This window comes from Aquarana catesbeiana, linkage group LG10 (assembly GCF_042186555.1).
Source record: "Aquarana catesbeiana isolate 2022-GZ linkage group LG10, ASM4218655v1, whole genome shotgun sequence".
NCBI lineage: Eukaryota > Metazoa > Chordata > Amphibia > Anura > Ranidae > Aquarana > Aquarana catesbeiana.
Genome location: NC_133333.1, coordinates 26,432,990 through 26,449,639, shown reverse-complemented (window position 1 = coordinate 26,449,639; position 16,650 = coordinate 26,432,990).

The following is a 16,650-nucleotide window of genomic DNA, read 5'->3' as shown; positions in this document are numbered from 1 at the left end:
CCAACACATTTCACTCCGCCCACCAGAGCATACTCATGGGAATGTCTATATAATATAGGAGCAAATAGAACAAAGGATGGGACTATTGCAGTGCAAGAAAAAAAACAAGGAAAATATGTTGAGATAACATTTTGTAAATGTATTATATATTTACAACAAAGACATATTTTTAAAAGACAAGTATTTGGCTCATAAACGTGTTTAAAGAGGCATAGTGTTGAATCCAAACATGTTTCGCCCTGTGTATTGGGCTTCCTCAGAGGATAGCATAATACATGTTTTGCCCTTTGTATTGAGCTTCCTCAGGGGATACTATTCCCTGAGGAAGCCCAATACACAGGGCGAAACATGTCGGGATTCAACACTATGTCGCTATGCCACTTTAAACAAGTTTATGAGCCATATCCTTAGGTTTAAGCTTATGTCTTTTAAAAATATGACTTGTTTTAAATATATAATACATTTTGAAAATGTTATCTCAACATATTTTCCTTGGTTTGTTTCTTGCACCGCTATAGTCCCATCCTTTGTTCTATTTGCTCCAATAACCCCCGGATGAGGTGCTTTATATTAGGGTGAGTCTATTCACATTGGTCTACTATCGGCTACACAATATAATGTAATGCATGCGGTTGCAGTGCGTGGTGCAGCATTTGGGAGGTTAAAACAATGATACCTCATTAGATTAGTCACCATTACCAGTGTTAATTTTGACATCAAATTTCGATTTCATTTTAGTTAATAGTTTTTTGACTAAAATGCCATTTTAGCTTTAGTCGTATATTAGTCATCTGAATTGTTTTAGTTTTAGTCGTATTTTAGTCTCCAGATTTAGTCTAAATAATCTCCAGTACATTTTAGTCGACTACAATCTAATGGGTTTAGTTATATTGCAATGCATTATTTAAGCATTTCTATAGAATTGCCAAACTCATTATACACCCCTGGAGTAAAAATCTAATAACATGTTATTATTTATGATATTAAGGCTTGAACATGCACTGACACAGATTTAGCGGTTGTGATATATAACTTCTTTATACATAAATCCGAGTCTCATAAAAAAAAAAAAAAAAATATATATATATATATATATATATATATATATATATATATATATATATATATATATATATATATATATATATAATATATATAAACCCTAGTGTCTGTAATGCCATTGCACACATTATCTGAATATATTACCAGCATTAAACATAAAAAAAAAAAAGGAAAAGCCATTTTCTTTTTTTTTTCTCTCAGCAGAGAAGTAGATGCCCCCTACTTATTCCTACGGGATAGTGCAGTGTTAAATTTTACAGTGCATCCATTTTTAATTTAGTTTTAGTCATAGACTTTTGACTAAAATGCCATTTTAGTTTTAGATGTATTTTAGTCATCTGAATTGTTTTAGTTTTCGTTGACTAAAATAGTGTTAATTTAGTCGAAAAAAATATTTTCGTCTACATAATTATCACTGCCCATTACACAAACACACAGCTGACTCTCTAGCACCAGAGGGGTGACAACAGCCCAAAAGTCTCTAAGATCTATTACAGCAGTCTGTACTCTGATAAAAAGAGAAAAAAGAGACCATAGCAGCCCCAGGATAGCCAACAGAGGGAGAAGCTACAACGCAATGAGATCAATTTCAAAAAACTTTATTGAAAAAGTTACATATAAGTAAAAGAAGGGGGGATCCCACATATGTGGGACAAAGCCACACAGGTTTTGATCAATTGCATGTTATATTGGACACGAGAAGATTCACAATAGTGGTGGTTTTTATTATTATTTTCTGTACTCACAACTGTCCTAGGAAAGTTGGTTGCCTTCTTCCAACATCCACGTGAAACCTTTTCCTGTGATACCAGACTAGATCTTCAGACAACAGCCCCTCAGTCAGCTCTCTGTAATTTCAGCATCAAGGCCCCTCAACTGGCCCTGCTGAGGCCTCAAGAACAGCAAACACATAACAGGGCTACCCAGAGGACAGCAAGTCCTCCAGGCTGGACTTCTCCTCTCCAGGACAATACAAGATTCCTATTTGTATGTATACAGACTCCAGCAGCCTTCACGGCTACCCTCCCTGGGATTGGCCAGGGCTGTATAAATATTCATGCTATTTGCATTGCTCCACACCTATGTTCCAGAGAGATTCACAGTTCTCTGGAAAGCAGAGAGAGAGATCAAACCTGCAGCAAGGGAAACACTGAACAGACCTAACTAATCACATACAGCAGCACTGATTACAGTAATCTAAAACTTAATTTGCCTAACCCAGAAATTGCAGCCACACTGATTACAGTGAGACAAGCTAAGTTTAGCTAATAGAGTTGGACCAAACACCCCCTGTTTGGTTCATGCCAGAACTCTCAAACATCGCAAAAGCTCAGACCCGAACCATGAACCTTATAAAAGGCTATGGGACCCGAACTTGAAAAATCAAAAGTGCCCATTTTGAAGGCTTATATGCAAGTTATTGGCCACAAAAAGAGTATGGGGGCCCGGGCAATGCCCTGGGGGACATGTATCAATGCAAAAATATTTGTAAAAAATATTGTTTTTATAGGGGCAGTGATTTTAATGATGCTAAAAGTTAAACAATAAAAATGAAAAATTCCTTTAAATATAGTGCCTGACACATCTGTACTGTGTATAGAACCTACTGCAGCAAAACTGACATTTAAATTGTTAGCAATACAATACTATTGCCGCCAATATAAAAATGTTTAAAAAAACAGCACGGGGGTCCCCCAAATCCATACCAGGCCCTTTGGGTCTGGTATGGATTTTAAGGGGAACCCCACGCCAAAATAAAAAAAAATGGCGTGGAGTCCCCCAAAATCCATACCAGACCCTTATCAGAGCATGCAGCCCGGCATGTCAAGAAAGAGGGGACGAGCGAGCACCCCACTCCTGAACCATACCATGTCACATGACCTCAACATGGGGGGATGCTTTGGAGTGGGGGGTCTCTGCCCCCAGATCCTGGTGCCCCTCTACTTTGTACCCCTACTCATTCACCAAAAAAGTGTCAAAAATATTTAAAGACAAAAGGCAGTTTTTGACAATCCCTTTATTTAAAAAGAATGTGCCCCGATGTAGATCCATCCCCAATCACAAAGCCCGCAGCACCGCAGCACCAAAAAAAAAAACGCTTCACCCAGGACGAAGGCTAACCACTGAATGCCTGCTTTGCCATTTGACAGTTCTTAAATAGGTAAGAGGTGGGGCCACCTGCCCCCTTGTGACATCACAGACCCAGCATGCACCAGGTAGGTCTGGAGACTATATCCCAATGCACTACTGGACCTTTATTAAGTTAGGGGTCACTGGACTGCTGGTGAGTGTGTCTTTTTTACACAGAGTCTGGTGATTTGAGTGGCACAATTGGGAGGAACATCTCTTGGCACACAGAAGATTTCATGGTGGTGGATTTTGTATGCACATTAAGGAATGACTATAGACTTTATTATGGTTTAACCATTTATGTATTTGTGTTTAAGTTTGAATTGGTGTTAGCGCCATACCTCTTTCTTTATATAATCTCTTTTCTGAGTCAGTAAGCATCTTGTGCAGTCAATGCCATTGAAGTCAGGGCTTGGTGTCCATTTAGGTCAAGGCTCTGTGATTTCTCTCACTTCTTGTTATGTCTTTGTCACTTTCTGTTGATTTGTGAACAAAATGTGAAGAGAAATCCCCCTAATAGGACACAGACAGCAACACAAACATGAACAAGGGTTTTAGCAAAATTAAAATAGGCTTTGATGTGCACAAACACATTTAAAATGGTTCCTTTTTGTAACCCACATCCTGTAATAAAAACCACTGTTCATTTTCTAGACAGGTTTTCTCGGAGCTCTGCCTGTAAAGCCCTTGAGTGTTTCCCCTCTCAGCAAGCAAAGTAGTGACCGTAGCATGCTTACTGGTGTGGCGTGCTTAGCACTGTGCAGCATTACAGGCCTCCTCAGACCACTGTCCAGAGAACTGTGTGCATTACAGATCTCCTCAGACCACTGTCCAGAGCACTGTGTACATTACAGACCTCCTCAGACCACTGTCCAGAGCACTGTGTGCATTACAGGCCTCCTCAGACCACTGTACAGAGCACTATGTACATTACAGGCCTCCTCAGACCACTGTCCACAGAGCACTGTGTGCATTACAGGCCTCCTCAGACCACTGTCCACAGAGCACTGTGTGCATTACAGGCCTCCTCAGACCACTGTCCACAGAGCACTGTGTGCATTACAGGCCTCCTCAGACCACTGTCCACAGAGCACTGTGTGCATTACAGGCCTCCTCAGACCACTGTGCAGAGTGTCTGTGTATCGTATTTTTCCGCGCATAAGATGTTGATGTTACTTTTTCCTAAAATTGTTATGCCCTGTACACACGGTCGAACATCGATCGGACATTCCGACAACAAAATCCATGTATTTTTTCCGACGGATGTTGGCTCAAACTTGTCTTGCATACACACGGTTGCACAAAGTTGTCGGAAAATCCGATCGTTCTGAACGCGGTGACGTAAAACACGTACGTCGGGACTATAAACAGGGCAATAGCCAATTACTTTAGTCTCTTAATTTATTCTGAGCATGCGTGGCACTTTGTCTGTCGGATTTGTCTACACACGATCGGAATTTAAAGGATTGGATTTTGTTGTCGGAAAATTTTATAGCATGCTCTCAAACTTTGTGTGTCGGAAATTCCAATGGAACAGTCCGATGGAGCCTACACACGGTCGGAATTTCCAACAACAAGCTCCGATCGCACATATTCCGTCGTAAAGTCTGACCGTGTGTACAGGGCATTAGACTGAAAATCTAGCAGCGTCTTATAGACAGCCTGGGAGAGAGCTATGCGGGTGCATAGCTGGTCATAGCTTGTCAAACGGCTTCCTCCAATCACGAGCCGTATGTTAGAGACGTCAGCTGGAGATGGAGAGTGCGCAGATGCGATCCAGTTTGACGTGGAGACTGCCCAGATGCATCAGGGAAAAGAACGTTTTGAGCCCAAGGTGTCACAGAATAATAAAAGTAAGAGATTGTCTTATTCTGCAAAATTCAAACTCAGTGTAGTTAGCTATGCAAAAGAGCATGGAAATAGAGCTGCTTGTCTTTGATCAATTCTGAGCACATTTAACATAAAAGACTAAAAGGGTTGCATCAGATTTGCGAACACACATAGCATTTAATACTGGTGGACTTACAGGTCAGCTACAGCCACTAGATGTTTCAATCAACAAGCCATTTAAAGTCCTGATGAGAGAAGAATGGAGTAGACGGATGCAAAAAGCAGGTGATAACTTGACACTGGCAGGAAGAGTGAAAAAACCAACCATTGATGAGGTCTGCAATTGGATCCTAAACTCATGGTATGGCGTCAAACAAGAGGTGATTGTGAAGTCCTTCAAGAAATGTGGAATAAGCAATGAAATGGACGGAACTGAGGATGATCTCACATATATAGACAGTGACTCAGAAGACAGCAGTGATGCAAAAGAAGTTGAAGAAATTCTGTCTGGAACTAGTGATGAAGAAGAGAACATTGATGCAACAGAGGCTGAATAAAGTGATATGCTGCATAATATACTGGTATGTAAACGTTACCTGCGGAAATTACTAAATAAAACTGTGTTCTGTTTTACCTGTTTAAAATATTTATTTCCTAATTTTGGGTTGGAAAAGTGGGGGGTGTCTTATACATGGGGGCGTCTTATACACAGAAAAATATGGTAATTTATTCAAACCTTAATACCATAAATAATAACATGATATTAGATTTTTTTTACTCCAGGAGTATATAATGAGTTTGGAAATTCTAGAGAAATGCTTAAATAAAGCATTACAATTGAACTAAACCTATTAGATTTTAGTCGACTAAATATGACTAAAATTAAAATAATTTGGGATTGCTAATCTGATGCAGTTTTAATCTGACTAGGTTGCTGAAAACTAGGGATAGGCTAACAGTTCGGCCCGAGCATAAGTTCGGGCCGAACTTTCGTTGTTCGGACGTTCGGCTAACAGCCAAACAAGCGGGTCGTTCGACCGTTTGTTCGCCCCCCCGAACCGACCACAATGCATTGTGGCGTTGAACAGTGCATTGCAAGCCCTGATTGGCTGAAGCAGTGAAAGCTTCAGCCAATCAGGGCACAGAGCACTGTCAGAGTCATGATTGGACACTGTCATCATGACTTTATCCAATCATGGCTCATTCCCGCCCCACAGTATAAAAGTATTCTTTCAATGGCAGCCATTTTCAGTGCGCTTTTGGTGTGGAGAGAGATAGAACAGGGCTCTCTTCAATGCTATTAGTTAGTGTGCTATACTGTGCTATTTTGCTTCAATTGTCAGTGTAGAATATTAGTTTAGTGTCAGTCTAATATAGTGTGAGTGTAGTGAGGAGGACCATCATTCAGCTTTTCATAGTGTGCAGCTAGGGTAGGGACAGCTCAGGTAGTTTCAGTGTAGTGTAGTGAGACCATGTCAGTAATTTTGACATTAGTATATAGCTAGAGTGGGGACAGTTCAGATAGCTTCAGTGTAGTGACGGTTGAACACCGTCTATTTGATTGTGTTACTGACAGTTTAACGCCATATCGTATTGCATGTGTTACTGCCAGTTTAACGCCATATAGTTTTGCGTGCGTTACTACCAGTTTAACGCCATATAGTTTTGCGTGCGTTACTGCCTGTTTAACGCCATATAGTTTTGCGTGCATTACTGCCAGTTTAACGCCATATCGTTTTGCGTGTGTTACTGCCAGTTTAATGCCATATTGTTTTGCATGCGTTACTGCCTGTTTAACGCCATATAGTTTTGCGTGCGTTTCTGCCAGTTTAATGCCATATAGTTTTGTGTGTGTTACTACAAGTTTAACGCCATATAGTTTTGTGCGTAATTGCCAGTTTAACACCATATCATTTTGCTTGCGTTACTGCCAGTTTAACGCCATATCGTATTGCATGCGTTACTGCCAGTTTAACGCCATATAGTTTTGCGTGTGTTACTGCCAGTTTAACGCCATATAGTTTTGCGTGCGTTACTGCCTGTTTAACGCCATATAGTTTTGCGTGCATTACTGCCAGTTTGAAGCCATATCGTTTTGCATGCGTTACTGCCAGTTTAACGCCATATAGTTTTGCGTGCGTTACTGCCAGTTTAACGCCATATAGTTTTGCGTGCGTTACTGCCAGTTTAAGGCCATATAGTTTTGCGTGCGTTACTGCCAGTTTAACGCCATATCGTATTGCATGCATTACTGCCAGTTTAACACCATATCGTTTTGCGTGCGTTGCTGCCAGTTTAATGCCATATAGTTTTGCGTGCGTTACTGCCTCTTTAACGCCATATAGTTTTGCGTGCATTACTGCCTGTTTAACGCCATATAGTTTTGCGTGCATTACTGCCAGTTTAACGCCATATAGTTTTGCGTGCATTACTGCCAGTTTAACGCCATATAGTTTTGCGTGCATTACTGCCAGTTTAACGCCATATCGTTTTGCGTGTGTTACTGCCAGTTTAATGCCATATTGTTTTGCATGCGTTACTGCCTGTTTAACGCCATATAGTTTTGCGTGCGTTTCTGCCAGTTTAACGCCATATAGTATTGTGTGTGTTACTACAAGTTTAACGCCATATAGTTTTGTGCGTAATTGCCAGTTTAACGCCATATCGTATTGCTTGCGTTACTGCAAGTTTAACGCCATATCGTATTGCGTGCGTTACTGCCTGTTTAACGCCATATAGTTCTGCATGCATTACTGCCAGTTTAACACCATATCGTTTTGCGTGCGTTTCTGCCAGTTTAATGCCATATTGTTTTGCATGCGTTACTGCCTGTTTAACGCCATATAGTTTTGCGTGCATTACTGACAGTTTTACGCCATATAGTTTTGCATGCGTTACTGCCTGTTTAACGCCATATAGTTTTGCGATCATTACTGCCAGTTTAACGCCATATCGTTTTGCGTGTGTTACTGCCAGTTTAATGCCATATCGTTTTGCATGCGTTACTGCCTGTTTAACGCCATATAGTTTTGCGTGCGTTTCTGCCAGTTTAACGCCATATAGTTTTGTGTGTGTTACTACAAGTTTAACGCCATATAGTTTTGTGCGTAATTGCCAGTTTAATGCCATATCGTTTTGCTTGCGTTACTGCCAGTTTAACGCCATATCGTATTGCATGCGTTACTGCCAGTTTAACGCCATATAGTTTTGCGTGTGTTACTGCCAGTTTAACGCCATATAGTTTTGCGTGCCTTACTGCCTGTTTAATGCCATATAGTTTTGCGTGCGTTACTGCCTGTTTAACGCCATGTAGTTTTGCGTGCGTTACTGCCAGTTTAACGCCATATAGTTTTGCGTGCGTTACTGCCTGTTTAACGCCATATAGTTTTGCATGCATTACTGCCAGTTTAACACCATATCGTTTTGCGTGCGTTGCTGCCAGTTTAATGCCATATCGTTTTGCATGCGTTACTGCCTGTTTAACGCCATATAGTTTTGGGTGCGTTTCTGCCAGTTTAACACCATATAGTTCTGTGTGTGTTACTACAAGTTTAACGCCATATAGTTTTGTGCGTAATTGCCAGTTTAACGTCATATCGTTTTGCGTGCGTTACTGCCAGTTTAACGCAATATAATTTTGCATGCGTTACTGCCGGTTTAATGCTATATCGTTTTGCGTGCGTTACTGCCAGTTTAATGCCATATTGTTTTGCGTGCGTTACTACAAGTTTAACGTCATATAGTTTTGTGCGTTACTGCCAGTTTAACGCCATTTACTTCTGTATGCATTACTGCCAGTTTAACGCCATAAAGTTCTGTGCATCACTGTATGTTTGGCACATTATATTGCAGTATATTATATTGTATCCGTGGAGTGTGTCTGTGTAGTGTGAGTACTCAAATTAAAGGGCACCAAACACCTCTTTACATTGATTAAAGTGCATCTACGTACAGATTTCAACTTCTTCTTTACATTTGCTTATAAGCACCGCCTCCTCCCTCCCAATAATGTTTGGGAGAACAACAAGGAGAGGCAGACATTCCCTTGGCACTGTAAGGGGGCCAGCAACAAATGTGTCCACAGGCAAAGGTGGACGTGGTGGTCAGTCCCCAGGCAGGGCATCATTTCCCCTGTTTAGTGAGTTTGCCCGTGCTATCCAGCCACAGCATGCAGAGGAGGTGGTGGACTGGCTTACTAAACCTTCCTCATCCTCCACATCCTCTGTCACACAAGCAGAGACAAGTGTGCAGTCCCCTGCAGTTGCCAGAGTGGATAAACCTGCCTCCTTGTCCACATCTATTCCTGCCATAGCCCTACCATTAGCCATTGAAGAGTCAGCTGAGTTATTTGACCACAGCATCAGCCACTTGCTCCTTGATGATGCCCAGCCATTATTGGATTCAGATGCTGGTTCTGAAGTTGAGGATGACAGGAACATGAGCCTAGAGAGAGGGAGGTACACTGGTAGACAAATTGGCATTCATGTTCCCCAAACCGCAGCGTATCACCAAGTTGTCTCCAATGGTAATGATGAAGATGGAGGAGATGGAGATGATGATGAGGTCACTGATGCGACTTGGGTGCCAGATAGAGCAGAGGAGGAAACTGAAGGTGAGGCGGCACAACCCCAAGGAGGTCGGCATCAAGAAAGAGTAGAGAGCAGCCACCCTATTCCATCACATTCTGCAGCTGTTATCTCCCGGCCCACTCCCCACAGCTCAGCTGTCTGGGCCTTTTTCAGCACATCTGCAGCAGATCGCACTGTTGCTATCTGCAAACTGTGCCACAGGCACGTCAAACATGGCAAAAACACCCACCATTTGATTTTGTGCCACCCACATGCCCAGCGCCTAAATGCAAGCTTGTCAAAGCTGTTGGCTCTCCAACTTCTGCCTTTCTGCCTGGTGGATTCTGCCCCCTTTCGTGAATTCGCACAATGTGCTGTACCACAATAGCAGGTTCCCAGTCGATACTACTTTTCACGTAAGGCCGTTCCATCTCTCTACCATCACGTGGAAGGGAATGTTCTGGCATCGTTGAGCAAGGCAGCCAGCCGTAAAATCCACCTTACTGCTGACACGTGGTCCAGCAAGCATGGGCAGGGATGATATATTTCATTCACAGCACACTGGGTAACGCTGCTTGCAACTCGAAAGGATGCAGGACAGGGCTCAGTGCTGCATCTTGTTGTGCCCCCACGTCTCCATACAGCTGGTGGTGATGATGCCAGACCTGTGAGCTCTACCCTCTCCTGCTCCTCTGCCACCTCCATGCCCTCCTCTGCAGAATTGTCCTATGAACATCAGGTACCCCCTAAGCGTTCAAAGGGCTTTTCCCAGAGTCAGGCTAAAAGGTGCCATGCAGTGCTTCAGCTGGTGTGTTTAGGTGACAGGAACCACACCGGAGCAAGAGATTCTTGTAGCTCTGCAAGGACAGGCCCAGAACGCCAGCTGGAGCCAGGAATGGTGGTGTCCGATAATGGCTCAAACCTCCTGTCCGCCCTTAGACAGGGAAAGTTGACACATGTGCCATGCCTGGCACATGTCCTCAATTTGGTGGTGCAGCGTTTCCTAAGTACATACCCAGGGTTGCAAGATGTACTAAAGCAGGCCAGAAGAGTCTGTAGCCATTTCAGGTGGTCATACACAGCGCCAGTGCTCAGTTGGCTGAAATTCAGCGGGAATTCCACCTGCCCATAAACCTCCTGATTTGTGACATGCCCACCAGGTGGAACTCAACTTTGGGAATGCTGCAGCGGCTATACATGCAGCAGAGGGCCATCAATGAGTATTTGTGTCAGTATGGCACGACGACAGGCTCAGGCCACCTCAGCTTTTTTTCCCCACGCCAATGGCTGATCATTAAGGATGCATGCACTGTATTGTCACCATTTGAGGAGGCCACAAGGATGGTGAGCAGTGACAGTGCATGCATCAGTGACACAATCCCTGTTGTGTTCCTGCTGGAGCAGACTCTGCGTGGTATTATGGACAGGGCACTGGAGGCAGAGCAGCAGGAGGAAGAGGAGGACTTCCTTTCCTCTCAAGGCCCACTTTATGCAGACACCATCATTCCTAAGTCACAGAACACACAGGAGGAGAGAGGGGAGGAGGATGAGGAGGAGGATTCTGGCACTTTTATAGGCTTTGAAGAAGAGAAAGACATGCGTCAATCTGTAAGCGATGGCTTTCCAAACCCAGGACCCTTGGGATTAGTACATGGCTCGGAGGAGGAAGTTCCAGATGCTGTCATCCTGAGTGACCCCGAGGAGTCTGCTTCCCAAGCCTCTGCAAATTTGAGGCGCATGGGCAACCTCATGCTTCAAAGCCTGCGAAAGGACCCAAGAATACGTGGCATAAAGCAGAAGGATGATTACTGGTTGGCAACCCTCCTTGACCACCGTTATAAGGGGAAGGTCTCTGAACTCATCCCGTCCCCACAGAGAGTGCAGAGGATAAAATCTATTGAGGACACATTAAAGAGGATTTTATTGAACATTTTTCCTGACTTGTGGGTTACAGTGTGGTGGAAAACATCGTTTTGAGTCTTTTTGAGTCCAAGAAAGGAGCGTTGGAGAAGGCATCCGCCTAAGTGAGGCATTTTGGAATTTTTTTAGTCCTCGCTGCCCAGGGCTTTCAGCTTCCACATCCCATCGGCAGCGTCTGCATCACATGGTGGACGATTACCTCGGGGCCAAAACAGAGACGGAGAGCTTTCCAGCTGATGATCCACTGGCTTACTGGGTCATGAGAATAGACCACTGGCCAGAACTTGACCAGTATGCTATTGAGTTGTTGGGCTGCCCTGCATCCAATGTGCTTTCAGAACGGGCATTCAGTGCTGCAGGAGGTTTCGTTACTGATCATAGAACTCGTCTGTCCACAGACTCTGTGGACCGTTTTACTTTTATAAAAATGAATCAGTCCTGGATTACCAGCTATGAAGCCCCTGATGCCAATGTCACTGATTAAGTCTTTTTGGGATGTGGAATCTCTGCAGGACTTCGAGGCTGCCTAGCTTTAGGCTGTTCAATCATTTTATCTGGAAGAATGTTTTTGGTATAGGTTTCATGGGCAATTAACACCCAAAGACCAATTTTTCTACACCTGCCTGACAGGTGCAAATCATTGCAATTTTTAAAGCAAGGCAAATTCTTGCTTTTATCAAGAGTACCTCTATAGGGTTACGGTAGGAAGGCACCACCGACACCCAAAGACCAATTTTTCTGCACCTGTTTGACAGGTGCATATCATTGCAATTTTTACAGCAAGGCAAATTCTTGCTTTCATCAAGATTATCTCTATAGGGTTACATTGGGAAGGCGCCACTGACACCCAAAGACCAATTTTAACGCACCTGTTACTTCTATCCAAAGTCAAAGTGACACCAGAATGTATCCAAAAAATCTCTAATCTTGTTCCCAGTGCACTACATTGTGACCTCATCATACACACTGGCTCCCCAGCTGTTGCTGAGCAAAATAAAGGCAGCTTGCAGGAAAAATGTCATTTTTTTGGCTTTATAAATTAAATTATTGCTGCAGCAGATTATAGACATGGTACAGATGTGCCACTTTACAGTTAGACTAAGGGGACCCCCTAGCACTATATTGGAAGGAATTTTTCATTTTTAGGCTTTCACTTTAAAAATCAAAAAATTACTGCTCATTTAAAAATGACGTTTTTCACAAACTTTTTTTTTATTCATCCATGTCCCCCAGGGCAGGACCCAGACCCCTGTAACCATTGTATGCCTAATTACTTGCATTTAAGCCTTCAAAATGGACACTTTTGCTATTTGACGTTTGGGTCCCAATGACTTTAATGGGGTTCGTTATTCGGGTCCGAACGTTCGCAGTGTTCGGAAGTTCTGGTCCGAACTGAACAGGGATCCGTTCAGCCCATCCCTACTGAAAACATATCAATGGCTTTGTGTGAACTAAGTGGATCGGAGGTGGTTTTTCCAGTACCTACAATTAGGAGATGCTTTGAAATCCCATGGTTTGACCTCAAATGTCTCTTTTTTTTAAACTCCTATTTTGGATAGTGTAGTCCAAACTAATAACACAAAGGGCCTGATTTCTAAAGATTACATGCAATTGTTATCTAACTCACTTCTTAAATTTCCTATCCCATGTAGGCAGAAATGGGAGATGGATATCAAATTGGCTCTAGAAGATATATGGGATAAAATAATGATGAATGTTCAGCTGGTTTCGTTGTTTACAAATCATAGAGTCAACTCAACTCTTTATCCGGTATAGGTCATATCGAACCCCAGAACTGCTGCATAGAATAGGCAAGAAGGAAAACCCTGATTGCGCAAGATGTACTCAGTTTCCTGATTCTTGTATTCATTTGTTTTGGAGATGTCCAAAATGACATCAGCATTGGCAGGATGTCATAGATGTTATAAATTCTGTTTATAATACTGTGTTGATTCCAGATCCCGTTCTATGTCTCCTAGGGCATATAAAACCCAACAACTTGGAATACAATCAGATAGTGGCTATTATAAGATCACTTGGTGGTTTGGTGCCGGACTCTAATGGACACCTGATTCCCGTGCTCCGGTCCTCAGGGGAGCTTTTATCAGCCCAGCAGAGCCATCTACACCCGCAGACATGGGGAAATCGAAGGGGAACTCATCCCCATCCCGATCCCCTGGAGACCCGACTCCCAAGCGAACCGCAGCATACCGGAGATATTCCGGGTGCAGCCACGCAAGGCCCTTCTGGCAGACACCAGGAGCAATCGCCCATACCATATATGGTGGCGGAACAGCCCCTAAGCATCAGGGACCTGAGATCTGTGGCAGGGGACATTAAAGCCACTTTGGCATCAGCAATCGCAGACCTCAGGAGGGACATCCAGTCCATGATGGTCTGCATGGATAACATAGAGGAAACAACAGTCCACAATGAGAATGCCATCCATCAGCTCCAGACTTCCTCCCAGGCACACAATGTTCAGTTCAGAGACCTGCACAGATATATGGAGGACCTGGACAATCGTGGCAGACGACACAACATATGGGTAAGAGGCATGCCAGAGACAATCGACCATACCCAACTTGCCCAGGCAACTATAGCCATATTCAACGACCTGTTAGGCAGGCCCCCCGAGACCCCCATTGAACGCCTACACAGAGCTCTCAGACCCAGGGGTAGGGACACCGATCCTCCCAGAGATGTGGTATGCTGCCTGGTTAACTTCAAGCTAAAAGAAGAAATCCTTTGCAGGGCCAGAGATCATCGCAACCTATCATGCCAAGGCACAGAGATAAAAATCTTTCAGGATCTATTGCCCATTACTCTCCAAAATAGAAGAGACTTGCGCCCCCTCCTTGACCTATTGCGCACAAACAGAATTCAGTACTGCTGGAAGTTCCCCTTTTGCCTCTCGGCATCAGCTCAAGGGCGTACAGCAAATCTGAGGGTGCCTGAAGACCTCTCCACATTCTGCGAATCTCTGAACATACCCCGCATTGAACTACCTGATTGGTACCGGTCTCTTAGACCTCCTCATCTCAGAAGATCTAATTCAATGGATGCCATCCCAGTTCGCAATGAATTCCATATCAGAAGACGCAGATCCAACTCACCCAGAACCAACATGTCCGCAGGACTCAGAAACACCGCAAACAATAGACCCACGGCATCTCCTGCTCACAGAAGACCCCGCCATGGAGGCCCTGAATAATGAGTCAGCTCTTCTTCTTTCATCTTTCACCTGAAGCCCTTAAACCTGTTACCTAACAAACAGCCCATTAAGATATGCTTCAATCAAGCCTACCACAACGCAACTACCTACACACAGAAACCCGACAACAGAGAGGAAATGCTTCACATCTCAAATGACCAGTCCACTATCCTCCCCTCACCTTGAACTTGGCAGGTGCCCACCACTTGGATCCAGAGACTTGCCTACATCCAGAGAACATCCCCTACTTCTCTTCACAACACAAAACCTGTCCAAGAACTATGAACCCACCACAACGCTCAATCTCCCTCATCTGAGACAGCTAACCGTGACTTCTACAACACAGAATGACTACTGTCAACCTGAACATTGTCACGCAAGTATGACCTATGCATGCATTGGGATGAATAATTTCTAAGACTACTACATAGTCCTCCACAAAGTTTCCCCCCTTTCTATTTCCCCTCCATCTCCTTAACCTTCCACCCCCTCACCCAATTCCCATCTAATCTTTATTCAATCCTCCTGAACGATTACTACTCCCTACAATGGATCGCAAAAGGCGCATGTCCAAGACAAGGACCTCTTATACTAATTTACAACCCTCCGCTAAAGGACTGGTCATTACACCTGTCTGATGCTAGAGTAAACCCCTCTCCAGAGGGGCGACTCCACACGGAACCTGAGCTAAACGCTCACTACCACCCACTCCCTCTTTACCCAACCCCAAGCGATTCCTCTTTACCACAAAGAGATCATCTTCATTTGCTTCTACTCCCCCTCACCCTCTTCCTATGCCAGCCAACAGGGGAGAACGGGTCTTTGAGTCATGACATCCACTAAATTGTCATGCAATGTTTATCCTTTATATCCTAGCTGCCTCCGTAGAAGCTTTTTCCGTGTGGACTCGTCCGCTCTCTATACTTGAAGACACACAAAGTCAACCTATTGTCTCCAGTTGAGATAAAACCCAGAGTAAGCAGATAATCCTGCAAGGGGGTACTATTATACTATTATACAATGTTCATTGTTAATGTTATATGTTGGAGATTGCCACATCTCCACCTTTTATTATATATGACGACTAAATGACTGGTCTCATTTAAATGCTTTCTTTGTTCTGTATAATGTTTCCTTTCCTTTTTTTTGTTTTTATTGGGTTTTTTTTTTTGTTTTGTTTGTTTTTTTTGTTTCGTCATAATTAATGTTATTTTCCTTAAGCAGCTAAACAGAAGAAGCTTGGTGGGCCTCTGGCGTGTGTGGCTGATCCCTACACCCCACCTATGTTGTGCTTCCTACTTCATGGCTTCTTAGATGAGCATACAATCAGGTGAGCAAAGCCGGTCCATCTTTACAATAGGCTCTCGGAAACCCACTCACAGACCGACTGGAGCACGGCCGCACACGCCAGAGGTCCAATCTGGGGAAAATGTTAAAATTATAGCAGGATACACATGTTAACTGGAAAATGCTTAGCTAATGTAGCAAAGTAAATTCTATAGCTGACTTCTTTCTTTCCATGACAAACATTTATATGATTCAACTGTAGACAATCACTCTCAATCCTCACAACGCCAATGATGACGCACCTCAAAATAAGCTGATGTGGTCTATTGTCCCCAGCAACCTCATTTGATATTTTATTTTATAACGCGACACCATATTAAAACCAAGCTCTCCCTCGGTTGTACCATAGTCCTTAAGCTAAATGCTATAATCCAATGGCTCCTTCTCCTATCTCTAATATCCACAGGATATTAGATCCAGGACCAGAGAACTATACATACCAACCAACTCCTTTAATACCAGCACCTTTCACCTCTCCACACAACGGGAACCCATTTTTTCCCGTTGACCTCCACCGGACCACGTAATACCTCATAAGGGGGGTCTTTGAACCCTTCCTTACTTCCGGAACACTTCCCC